This window comes from Amblyomma mixtum, chromosome 3 (assembly GCF_055824585.1).
Source record: "Amblyomma mixtum isolate Tamu chromosome 3, ASM5582458v1, whole genome shotgun sequence".
In the NCBI taxonomy this organism is placed as follows: Eukaryota; Metazoa; Arthropoda; class Arachnida; order Ixodida; family Ixodidae; genus Amblyomma; species Amblyomma mixtum.
In genome coordinates this window covers 419,467,327-419,480,587 of record NC_143014.1, presented here as the reverse complement: position 1 = coordinate 419,480,587, position 13,261 = coordinate 419,467,327, and the positions used below count along the sequence as shown (strand labels likewise).

Genomic DNA, 13,261 nt, shown 5'->3' with positions numbered 1-13,261 from the left:
GCGCGTCTCCAGGGTTCTGGCACTCTCTCCCTTTCCTCAATATGGTAGTCATGTGTGATGTGTAGCCGGTCCAAGAGCCGGCGACCGGAGGTGGCCTGTGCAAGCCGCGTGTATTGGTTGGCTAAAGGGGCTTCACGAAGCTCCCTGAATGTGTTTACCATGCCTAAGACCAGAAGTCGCTGGTTGGACGTGGCGACCCGGAGGTCAAGAGCCCGCTTGATGACTTTCCGGTGAATGACCTCCAGCTGGTCATCATCGTACAACATGAACTGGTGGGCGAGTTGGTCTGACATATCCAGTGAAGCAGCGCTACGGCACAGGGCCGAAGGGGAGGAAGGGACGGACACAGCGCTGAACCGACAACAAATGTTTATTCCGGATGCTAACACCATATGTATACTATTTGGCACTTTAGAAAAAACAAAGAAACAGAACAGCAGAAAGTATCAATCCCATTCACTATGCGCATGCAGCTGTATCGCGTGTACATCGATCATTTGAAATCAGGAAGTTGTGCTCTTTCCACGAGATGGCAACGGAAGGAGTGCTGATACAATTCGCACCCAACTTGATGATCTCAGATGCCTCAATAATCTCTTGTGTAAGATTATTCTAGTGTTTAGTAACTACTTGGCTGTTTTTGAATTCTGGGTAACATGAACAGTCACGACAGTGAATACCTATGTGGCGGGCCACGTTCTTAACATTGTTTACTTGCTCTTTAAGTCTTTCATTTAGGCACCGGCCAGTTTGGCTGATGTATGAACCACCACACGTCTACGGGGTTGAACACACCACGTTGTCTTGGCATAGCACATACTTCATCCTGTGGTTTTTCTTGCAATTATGACCAGATTCTGATCTTTTATCCGGGCCATTAACTCTCGCAGACAAGCCACTCAGTCTGACAGCAGCCGAAAAAACATCATCTACTCCAGCCTTTTTGTCTATTCTCTGCAAATTGTGGGACACAAAATGGACATAATGTATTACTGCCAGATTTCTTTGGAATGAGGGACAGCGTTGCCCTCCTTCAGCTTTTTCAAAATCCCTTCTGCTACTGATGCCAGAATGTGAAGGGGGTACTTTGCGTCTGTTAGCCTATCAACCTCATTGGAGACACTAACATCAAACTTGTGTGGCAAGGATTTTTTCATGGCATTTTGAAGGCATGACACCACAATGCCTCTCTCCACGAGCTTCAAATGGGCTGAACTATACGGAAGTAAGGGCTTTTTACCTCTAGGATCAAATGCCCAGCATACATGGAAATCAGTGAAATATAAGGTCAGATCAAGGAACTTAATGCGATCATTCACACCCACTTCATGTGTAATTTCCAGCGGCGAAAGCACTTCAGAGATTATCCCGCACAGGTCATTCAATACCGAAGCGAAGCTAGCCGGGTGAAAATCTAGTAAAATAAGGTAATCATATACATATCGGAACACTCTTGCAACTGTTGAGCTGATGAGTGATTGTTCGAGTGCCCTGTCTAGCTTATCAAGAAACATGTCACTTAGCAATGGAGCGATGCAAGATCCCATGCAGATCCCATTATTTTGAATAAAAACAGTGCCTTCCCATTCTGCATAGGTTGACTGAAGGTACACTTGCAGCAGGTCTAAAAAGCTTTCTGCTGAAATGCCACTAGCATTCTGAAATGCTACCACTCCGTAGTCGTCCTACGGTTTTTGCTGGAAGCTATCCTTGGAAAGTACTGCAAAACCCCCTTCTTTGTCTGCCGTCAACAACACTAGAGCATTTTCACGCAGGTATCTAACGGTCTTATCTATTGGCATATCTATTCCACGTACTCTCGGGCGCAGCACAACATCCACTCCATCCGAAACGCACCTACTGGCATTTGGTTCATCAGCTCGTCGGGACACGCGCCTTGCCATTGCCAGTAGTTCCGCTGGCCTCATCTTAGGCTCAGCAGCAAACTTTGGGCCAAGGCGAAGGACTCGTTGAACTTCCTCCGGAATGTGAACTCGATCTACATTGGGCAGTTGGTTGAGCGTCCCTCTAGGTTTTCTTGGGACAAGCCCTCGGACGCTTGGGAGAAGCTGTTGCCACAGGAACTCGGTGGTGCTGTTGATGATACGGCTAATTCCGTGCCACTGCCGTATCCAAACACCCGGCTCGTTGCGGAAGTGTAAAAGAAGCTTTAGATGATCCTTGCATAGCCTCACTTGTAGTTGCCATTCGGTCATTAGAAATTTTCACATCCTTATGCCGTGGCTAACATCCTTGTGCCGTAGCCCTGTGCCGTAGCGCTGCTTCGCTAGATAAGTCAGACCAACTCGCTCACCAGTTCATGTTGTACCACTTTATTTCTTGTACAAGAGGCTCTATCTTTTCGTCTTCTTTCGTTGAACCGTCCCGTTTTATCCGAGCTATTGCTAATGCATCATGCAAATCGCGAATTCTCGGTTTTTACATTCGTAAGCGGATTCTTCCTCCTGAAGTGCTGTCGTTGTTTGGAGGCTTTTTGCCCTCTGTTAGCCACGGCATAAGGATGTGTAAATTTCTAAGGACCGAATGGCAACGACAAGTGAGGCTATGCAAGAATCATCTAAAGCTTCTTCTACAGTTCCGCAACGAGCCGGGTGTTTGGATACGCCAGTGGCACGGAATTGGCGCATCATCAACAGCACCACCGAGTTCTTGCGGCAACAGCTTCTCCCAAGCCTCCGAGGGCTTGTCCCAAGAAAACCTACAGGGACGCTCAACCAACTGCACAATGTGGATGGAGTTCACATTCCGGAGGAAGTTCAACGAGTCCTTTGCCTTGGCCCAAAGTTTGCTGTTGAGCCTAAGATGAGGCCAGCGGAACTACTGGCAATGGTAAGGCGCGTGTCCCGACGAGCTGATGAACCAAATGCCAGTAGGTGCGTTTCGGATGGAGTGGATGTTGTGCTGCGCCCGAGAGCCCGTGGAATAGATTTGCAAATAGATAAGACCATTAGATACCAGCGTGAAAATGCTCTAGTGTTGTTGACGGCAGACAAGGAAGGGTGTTTTCCTGTACTTTCCAAGGATAGTTTCCAGCAAAAAGCAGGTGATGCGGTCTCTTCACTCTTCAAATAATGCAGAAGACCCTGCCTGGCAAAAGCCAAATTAAAGGCGAAACATTTGTGCAAACAGCTACATTTAGAGACGCTTTTATCCTCTATTGAGAAGTGCGAAAAATGCAGCCTCGACATGTTATTTAGCGCGAAAACGCACAAAGTAGACGTGCCTTTACGAGTGATCGTTTCTGAGAAGGGCACGGGGCAGAAGAGCCTGGAGAAGTTTTTACAAAAAAACCTAGCTCACTTAACTATTGACGACCCTTATCAGGTAAAGAAGTCGGACGAAGTAATTGAATTTCTAAAAACTGACCAGGTCAAGCAACTACGCGCTTTTTCCATTGATGTAAAAGACCTATATTATTCCATCCCTCATGACAAGCTGTTAAAGTGCATTAGTGAAGCAATTGACGACCACGGAGTGGTTGCATTTCAGAACGCTAGTGGCATTTCCGCAGAAAGCTTTTTTAGACCTGCTGCAAGCGTACCTTCAGTCAACCTATGCAGAATGGGAAGGTACTGTTTTTAGTCAAAAGTATGGGATCTGCATAGGATCTTGCATCGCTCCATTGCTAAGTGACATGTTTCTTGCTAAGCTCGACAGGGCACTCGAACAATCACTCATGAGCTCAACAGTTGCAAGAGTGTTCCGATATGTAGATGATTACCTTATTTTACTAGATTGTGACCCGGCTAGCTTCGCTTCGGAAGTGAATGACCTGTGCGCGATATTCTCTGAAGTGATTTCGCCGCTATAAATTACATGTGAAGTGGCTGTGAATGATCGCATTAAGTTCCTTGATCTGACCTTATATTTTACTGATTTCCATGTATGCTGGGCATTTGATCCCAGGGGTAAAATCCCTTACTTCCGTATAGCTCAGCCCATTCGAAGCTCGTGAAAAGAGGCATTGTGGCGTCATGCCTTCAAAATGCCATGAAAAAATCCTGCCCCCACAAGTTTGATGTTAGTTTCTCCAATCAGGTTGATAGGCTAACAGATGCAAAATACCCCCTTCACATTCTGGCATCAGTAGCAGAAGGGATTTTGAAAAGGCTGAAGGAGGGCAACGCTGTCCCTCATTCCAAACAAAGAAATCTGGCAGTAATACCTTATGTCCATGTTGTGTCCCACAATTTGAAAAGAATAGGCAAAAAGGCTGGAGTAGATGTTTTTCGGCTCCTGTCAGACTGAGTAGCTTGTGTGCGAGAGTTAATGGCCGGATAAAAGATCAGAATCTGGTCATAATTCCATGTTGTGTCCCACAATTTGAAAAGAATAGGCAAAAAGGATGGAGTAGATGTTTTTTCGGCTCCTGTCAGACTGAGTGCCTTGTGTGCGAGAGTTAATGGTCCGGATAAAAGATCAGAATCTGGTCATAATTCCAAAAAAACCACAGGATGAAGTATGTGCCGTGCCTAGAAAACGTGGTGTATTAAGTCCCGTTGACGTGTGGTGGTTCATACATCGGCCAAACATCGGCCATACATCGGCAAAACTGGCCGGTGTCTAAATGAAAGACAAAGAGCATGCAAACAATGTTAAGAACGTGGCCCGCCACATAGGTATTCATTGTCGTGACTGTTCATGTTACCCAGAATTCAAAAACAGCCAAGTAGTTACTAAACACAAGAATAAGCTTACAAGATAGATTATTGAGGCATCTGAGATCATGAAGCTGAGTGCGAATTGTATCAGCACTCCTTCCGTTGCCATCTCGTTGAAAGAGCACAACTTCCTATTTCAAATGATCGATGTACACGCGATACAGGAGCATGCGCATAGTGGCTGGGATTGATACTTTCTGCTGTTCTGTTTCTTTGTTTTTTCTAAGGTTCAAAAGAGTATATATGTGCTGTTAGCATCCAGAATAAACATTTGTTGTGAGTTCAGCGCTGTGTTCGTCCCTTTCTCCCCTTTGGCCCTGTGCCGTAGCGCTGCTTCACTAGAGATGAGTCATCGCCGTGTTTGCACAGGTGCAAGTAGGGGTATGAGTAGAGGATTCTACTCGTTACGAAATCATGGGCAAGCCGCAGTGCATCCTTGCTTCGTAATCCGCCCCGCTTCTTGGAGATGCGGCGGACCATGCGGCCCACCTAGTCTCTCACCGTGCGAAGTTTTTCTAGGGTAGTGTCGACCCTGCATTGATGGTGTATGAAGAGGCCAAGGACGCGGATCTCCTTGGACTCCCGGATCGGTCCCGAGGGGAGACTGATGCGAAGCGTGGTTGCGTCCCGAGGGCAGGGACGCAGGTGCACAAATTTTGACTTAGATGGGATGCACTGGAGGTCGCAGTAGGCCGCGTAGTCGTCGACTAGGGTCGCCGCTGCTTGCAGGCAGTATTCCATGTGGCCCCGTTTACCTTGCGTGGCCCAGATCGTAATGTCATCCGCATAAAGACCGCGATGTATCCCGGGCAAAGAAGACAATTTGGAGGGAAGATGAAGCATTGCAAAATTGAAGAGCATGGGAGACAGGACCGCGCCTTGAGGTGTTCACCTCGAGCCGATAGTGCATGGCCCATGTTCCGCATCTTGTATGCGTATGTAGGCTTGACGGTCAGTAAGAAATTGTCTTATGTAGTGCAATGTTTTGTGGCCACAGTTGGTGTTACTGAGGTGGTCCAGGATTACTTCGTGTTTGACATTGTCGAATGTGCCTTTAAGGTCAAAGGCCAGGATCACCTTGTCGTTGTGGAGACATTCGACAGGATCTAAGATGTCGTGGTGGAGCTGCAGAAGTATATTCTGGGCTGACGTTTGAGGGCGAAAACCGAACATGGTGCGCGCGAATGTGTGCTGTGTTTCGAGAAAATCGGAGAGTCTGTCGCGCACCATCGTCTCCATGACCTTGCCGACACAAGAGGTCAGGGAGATGGGGCGAAGGTTCTCCACATCAATAGGTTTGCTGGCCTTCGGAATGAAGGTCATGAGAGCCGATTTCCAACCGAGAGACAGAGGAGTATCTCCATCCCAAATGCTTTTGATGTATTTGAGGAGCGCGGAGTAGGCTGCGTCGGGAAGGTTGGCAAAGAGCTTGACCGTAACTTTGTCACGCGCGGGTGCAGTGCTCCGCTTCATCTTGCTTAAGGCCGTCCGGAGGTGGTGGAGCTGGAACGGCTTGTCCAGCTCCGTTTCTCTTGACCTGCATACGAGTACGCCGCCAGCCGGCGGTCCTTCGTGGTGCACACGTATCGATCCCTGAGCGGGTGCGCTAGCTGTGTTGTCGTTCCTGTAAAGTTGTGCAAGGCATGGGCGTTGGGTTTCCGTGCGTGTTTGTATTGCATCGATGAGAGCGCGGAACAGACGCCACGTGTTCCGTGCGTGGAACGTCGCAGTGGCGGCATGCATGGTGGCTGTGCCGATGCAGTTTCTTCCTGCCGCTGCCGAGAGCCTTTTTCTGCTTGCGCTGCTGACGAATCCGCCGGTGATGTAGCCACTGGAGGTGTGGTATCTGCTCGAGGGACCGCGCGCTCCACACCTTTGTCTTGCGAGACCGGCGATGGCGTCTCCGCTCGCACAGCGTTGCCTTCCGCTGGCTTAGGATCTTGCGCTCGTGGGGGAGTTCTGTGTCGAAGACGCACCTGGTCGACATGACTCCTGACCGGTCCGGCTGGTGTCTTTATGGTGACCATTCGTCAACCTCCTGTAGACATGACTGTTCCAGGGAGCCATTTTTCACCTGCGCCAAGGTTACGTGCATACACTGCAGCTCCAGGTAGAGGTGGTGACCATTCATCTGGCTCCGAGACTGAATCTTTAACGATGGGAGGGAAGCATGTGTCCAGACGAGACCGGAGGCGATGGGCAAGAAGCTTCTTTGAAGGAGACTTGCCCGAGCTGTTAGGTGTCCTTCTGTAATTAAAAAAGGAATCTGGATATGTGGTTATCTAAACTCCCCCCCCCCCCCGCCATCTTTTTTTAGAGACCATCCTTTATCGTTCTGACTGCTCTTTCAGCCAACCCATTCGACTGTGGGTGATACACAGCCGTTCGAAGATGCGTTATATTATTCTTTTTCATGAAGGTAGCGAATTCATCACTGGTGAATTGAGTTCCGTTGTCAGACTACAGTCCTTGGAATGCCAAACCTGCTGAATATCTCGCACAAGCAATTCACTGTAGCTGTAGCAGTAGCTTGCCTCTAGGAACTACCTCAATTCACTTGCTGTGCGCATCCACTACAACGAGAATCATGCTTCCCGCAAATGGCCCTGCGAAATCCACATGCATCCTGGACCACGCTTCTCGAGCAGTCGGCTGGCTCTCTGGCGGTACTGCGGCTGGCATGGGAAAGCTTTGGACATAATTCTGACAAGTTGCTGCTAGTCGTTCTATGTCGCGGTCTAATCCTGGTCACCAAAATGATGATCTGGCAACTGCTTTCATAGCTAACGACTCCCGGTGTGTTTCATGCAGTAGGTGAAAAACACGATGTCGTGCTTTCTTCGGCACTATTACTCGGTGACCCCAATGCACCAGCCCGTGGGCCAAAGAGAGACCTTGCCTTTTATCGAAAAATGGAATAATACTTCTATTTTCTATACCTCTTGCGGTCGACGGCCAGCCATGCTTTGTCAACTGCGCAACCATTTTCAGTTGCGGGTCATTAGCAGTTAATTGCTTGAGTTCATCAACTGACACTGTTCCGTCCACGAATCCTTCTAGAGCAAGAATGTAATCAGAGGGATCGTCTGATTGCAACTCTGTCGTAGCGAGTGGCAGTCGACTCGGGGCGTCGGCATGTAGAAGCTGCTTACCTGGCAAGTACTGGAGCTTGTAACGGAAACCTCCAAAGAACAGAGACCAACGTTGTATGCGAGCGACTGCCAGCGATGTGGTCGGTCGATCTACCCTCAGCAATCCCAGGAGAGGCTGGTGGTCGATAACAAGTGCGAACTCTCGACCTGCGAGAAAATCTCGGAACTTGTTACGCCAAAAACAAGGGGAAGGGCTTCGTGTTCGAGTTGAGAGTAATTCCTTTCAGCCTTTGTTAAGGTTCGCGAACGGAAATTTATAGGCTTTTTCACCTTGCCATAAGCGTGGAATAGCAGGGCGCCAATCCAATGTTGCGACATCTCACACTCCAGCTTCCGGTCTGCAGCCGGATTGAAATGGACAAGTACCCCTTCCTCACGAAGGCCTTGCTTGGCTTGCATAAATGCTGCCTCTTGCTCGGTTCCCCAAATCCATCGAGTGTTCTTCTCTAGCAGCTTGTACAAGGGTGCAAGAATGGTTGATAAATTCGGCATGAACTCTGCTTAAAAATTAATCATGCCCAAAAATGCACGCAGCTCCTGCACATTTTGCGGACAAGGAGCTTGCATGATTGCTTCGATATGCTGCTCTGTAGGATGTAAACTTTCGCGGTCAATTCGGTGACCTAAGTAGGAAACAGACGCTTCGCGAAATTTACATTTGTCCAGTCTGAGCTTAAGCTCGTGCTCCTGGAAACGCTGGAGCACCAGCCTTAATGTTTCGGTGCCACCATGTTTTTCCGATATCTCTATATCGTAGAGGTAAGCCTGGACACCTGATATGCCTTGCAAAAGAGTGTCGATTTTCCGTTGAAAAATTGCAGGCGCGGAAGCTATACCGAAAGGCAAGCGGTTGTAGCAGAACAACCCCCGGTGCGTATTGATAACGCACATTATCTTGGACTGGTCATCGAGAGAGATCTGATTATAGGCGTCACGCAGGTCGAGCGTGCTGAATGCTCGCCGCCATTCAAAGACGCAAAAATGTCATCAATTACAGGTAGCGGGTATTGCTCCATCTCACATGGAGGGTTTAGGGTTACTTTGAAATCTGCGCAGATTCGAACGGTGCCATCCTTATTTAGTAACGGCACAAGTGGTGTTGCCCACTCTGCGTGTGTTACAGGGGACAACACTCCGATGGTTACAAGCCTTTCAATCTCTTTGGATACATTGTCGCGCCAAGCAAATGGAAGAGAACGGGCCTTACAGAATTTTAGTGTGGCTCCTTTCAGATGAAGATGCATTGGTGGTCCGTCAATCAGGCCCAATTCTGTCCTGAAGACGTCTTGGAAGTCCGAGATCACATCGTCCACGGTTGATGCACAGTTCTTCCCGAGGGGCGCCCCGAGCTTCGTCCGCAGCTTTGCCCCGATGTTGAGAACTGAGGGCCCTGCGTTCCTGAGTTTAGAGACCAAGTTGCGTCCGCAGAGGCTTTGTCCTGGGCAATCGATAACAATTAATGAGCCGTCGATGACAGTCCCGTTGTACGAGACAGGCGTATCCAACTGCCCCAGAACTGGCAAGGTCCCTAGGTAACAGGAAAGTTTTATGTTGTACGGTGACAATGGTGGCCACTGTTTCTTCTGGTGCTCAAAAAATTGCCTAGGCACAACACACACACAGCTGAACCAGTATCAACATTCATCGGTGTATCGTTTTCCCACCACGTGAACGTTCGGCGAATCGGAGGTTCTAACAGAGATTTCCGAGACGCAACCAAAGTCCAGATGTGTATGCTGTCCGCTGCGTCACACAATGTTTCCTCTGTTGCAGTTAAAGCTTGGCTTGACCTGCCTCGAGCATGGATTTTCTGGCGTTCTTTGCTGGCGTCGCTAAGGTACTTTTTCGCAAAGTGGCCGAATCTGCCGCAGCGGTAGCATCGAGCTTTCATCCAGCTACACGCGTTTCCATTGTGTTTTGTGCTTCCACACCATCCACCCTATAATACCGGCTCATTGCAGGTCCGTCGCCGCGCGTTTATCTTCATTACGGCCGCCTAGTCCGAAGAAAACGCGTTAGCGTCCTTTTCTGCTGCCTCAGAGCTAAGCGCTATCGCTTCGGCTTCCTTCAGGGTGAGGTCTGTTTTCGCCAGCAACTGTTTTTGCACGGCACTAGACCTGACGCCGTATACTGTCTTCTCGCGAAGCATTCTATCGAGCATGCTTCCGAAGATGCAGCAATCCGCTATTTGGCGAATTTCAACAATGAATGTATGAAGACACTTACCTGCCAGCTGACGCCGGTTGAAAAACCGGAAGCTCTCCGTTATTTCGTGGCGTTTTGGGTCAGAATACGCACTTCGGACTTCAATTACTTCTTCGTACTACAGCACATTAGGCTTCTTCGGTGCAACTTTCCCTGAAAGTACTTGTACTGTGCGTGTGCTCAGTGCAGAAATGAGCAACGCCCTCTTCTTCATTGAATCTTCTATTGCAGTTGCTTCGAAGTTGACTTCAACTTTCGTCAGATAGGCGCTCCAGTTGTCACAGCGTTTGTCACACTCGGGAAGCTGGTGATGTGCCATGGCCGAGATGGTTGTGTCCAGCGAGTCAGCCTTGACCGTCATTTCAGGTTGGCTCTCGTCGTGGATTTGCTTTGAGCTCGTCGCTACTGTTACAAAGCTAGTACGCGCATTGCGCGTGCCGTGCTGCCATGAAACACAAACGGACGCTGGGAATAGAAAGAGCGTTTATTCATCCCGAGCAGCCAGCGTATATAGGTGACCGGGCGAGGGTGAGGGGAGGAAGGGACGAGGGAAAGCGTGAGGAGCATGCGCTTGGCGTTCGCTGTAGTGAAGGCAGAGCGTTCGCAACAGTCATCCATCTGAAACCCGTGAGAAAAACAAAGAAAGCAACTGAGCGAGAAGCTGCCAGACTGATCTCGACGCAACCATAGAAGACGAGAAACCAAAAAACTGTAAAGTAGTGGTTCACGGCGGTCGCCATGAGATGAAAGGGAAAATTTAAAATCATGACCTGGCCTGCAAAACATCAATCCCGCTCGATGGTGTGTTAGGTGGGAAGACACGACAGACATACTGTGATGTGCACACCACACTGTCGAGGGATTCTTGCAACGCGGCGTGTCGGCAGTGGTGCGTCGGACAGCGGAGCGCCGTATGTGCCAGCCCAGCGTTGCGCGTGTGCGCGTGCGAATGGTGTGCGCGAGGCAGCCACGAGGAGTGGAGGGCTGACGTGTCAGCAAACCGAGGTGTAGAGGAAGACACCGCACCACAAGTCTAGTCATTCAAGCGTGAAAGTGGCAGCTATCGGACGTTGGGTCCGTGCTGCCGATGACTTCCCTTGAATCATCGACGCAAGGTCATTGAGTCCCATTAAAGCGTGGAGGTGGCAGCCGTCAGAGTTCGGGTCTGTGCTGCCGTGGACTTCCCTTGAATCAACGAGGCAGGCGTACTGCCTCCCTTTCGAGGTCGGAAGAGGCAGCAGATGGACTGAGAGTCCTTGCTGCCAAGGCTTTCTTGGATAGGCTGCACAAGCCTACGGTGTTTTGGAACGCCATCGACAGGACCTGGCTACGGCTTTCCTGCAGCAGCTGCCCAGTTCTTGGGGCGGCTGACAGGAGTTTGTCAGCGTCTCCCATGTCCATTTCCGTTCCTCACCTCCTGTCTCTCTACCCTCGCTTCCCTGGACGCAACGCCAGCGATGCATCGCAAGTCGCCAACCAGCGTCCTTGCTGCCTGCAAGGCATTCCCGCTCCACGTGGGACGCTTTGTATCCGGTGAACTCTCTCCCTTTTATCCGTAGTGTTGTACGCGTGTCTAGAGTGTGTTTTCCTTGGTGTTTTCGTTTCTTTTATTGGCTCCTTTCCTTTAAAGTATAAACACGGCTTCGTTTTGCTTTGTTTGATTTGTTTTCTTCTTCGAACCTGCACACGAAAGCGTTCCCCTTAAGCAGTTGGCGACGCGTCACCCCCGATTTCCGACACATACATCAACGCCCCCCGCCTTCCATCCACGGCTACCGCGGATGATCGTGCATTCATGATCGTTTGTAGAAGGTTAAAATTGACTCTCCTGCTGTTTTTGCATTGGTCAGATTATAAGACTGGTTGTTGTAAACCACTACAGTATTTATCTGCGGCAATTAGTACCTAGGAGTGTATCTTGACAGTGACCTTTTTTAAAGAGCCACCTCGCTATCTTTTGGAACAAACTTCGCGCCGTATGGTGTCTATGGTATAATACTGTACGGGATATTACATCCATTTATAGACAATCAAAACTTTCACGCCTAAGGCTGTACTACTCAGCGATTTAGAATAATAGTTTACGGGCACTGAGCAGTTCGCTGGCACAACAAAATAAATGCTACATGACATACCGTTTTAAGAAAAGGAAAAAAATTCACAGCCCGTCGAACTGAGTGGCGGCCGCTCACTTGGACACGGCCAGCGCGCATGTATCGTTCGTTGAAAACATGGTTGGGAACGCAGGAATATGGTAGCGCATGAGCACAGTCACATGGGTTCTTTTTCACATTTCGCAGGCGTTTTTTAAACGCCAAAAAAAGGACCACGCATGAGTTAGACTGCTGCAAAAAACTGGATCGGTTCTTTCTTGACCTCCTCTACAACTTACAGGAAAGCACGTGACCGTAAAGTGAATAATAGTAAATTTGTATAATTAATTTCAGCTAATGAAGTAATTAAGCGAAATATAAAAGATACTGTGAGCAGCGCCTTACGACGGAAAATAATGTTGTTGGTTTCGCCCAGCACCGGTAGGCCACTTTTTTAAATCCTTGGTTCGTGTTACGTGAAACACCCTATATACAGGGTGTTTCACGTAACTTGAACCAAGGATTTAAAAAAAGCGATAAACCGCAGCGCTGAAACCAACTATACATTGTTCGCCATGATGTGGCGCTCCTAAAAATATTTTTTATTGCGCTTAATTAGTTCATTAACAAAGATGAGTTATGCAAATTTTTAAATATTCATTTTAGTGCCAACACAGTTACGTTAGGTTGTAGAGCAGGTTTATGAACAACCAATCCAGTTTATTGTAGCATCGTATCTCTTACGGGGTTCTTTTTTCTGGCATCTAACCCGCTGATCGTGGCGAAGTGAACGGCGGTCGCCGCGCCGCTGCGAAAAGTGCTGACGCACTGTCAAGCCGCTGCTAAGAGGGGCGGCCGCCGTTCACTTCGCCACGATCAGCGGGCACGCTCCGTTTGCTCGAAGGGCCGTTGAGAGCGCTGCAATATGATAGCGCAGGTGCGCAGTGACGTTGTAGTTTTTCATATTTCGTGGGCTTTCTTTAGATGCCGGAAAAAAAGACCCCGTAACAGATACGATGGTACAATAAATTGGATTGGTTGTTTATAAACCTGCTCTACAACCTAACTGTCTTGGCACTAAAATGAATACTTGAAAATTTTCATAATTCATCTTAGTTAATTAACTAAT

The 13,261-nt window shown here is 48.8% G+C and overlaps 1 pseudogene; it reads right to left on the bottom strand.

Annotated features, from left to right (window-relative positions):
• Positions 1–947: 947 nt before the first annotated feature.
• LOC149357859 (uncharacterized) lies at positions 948–10,400 on the bottom strand (annotated as a pseudogene).
• Positions 10,401–13,261: the final 2,861 nt, after the last annotated feature.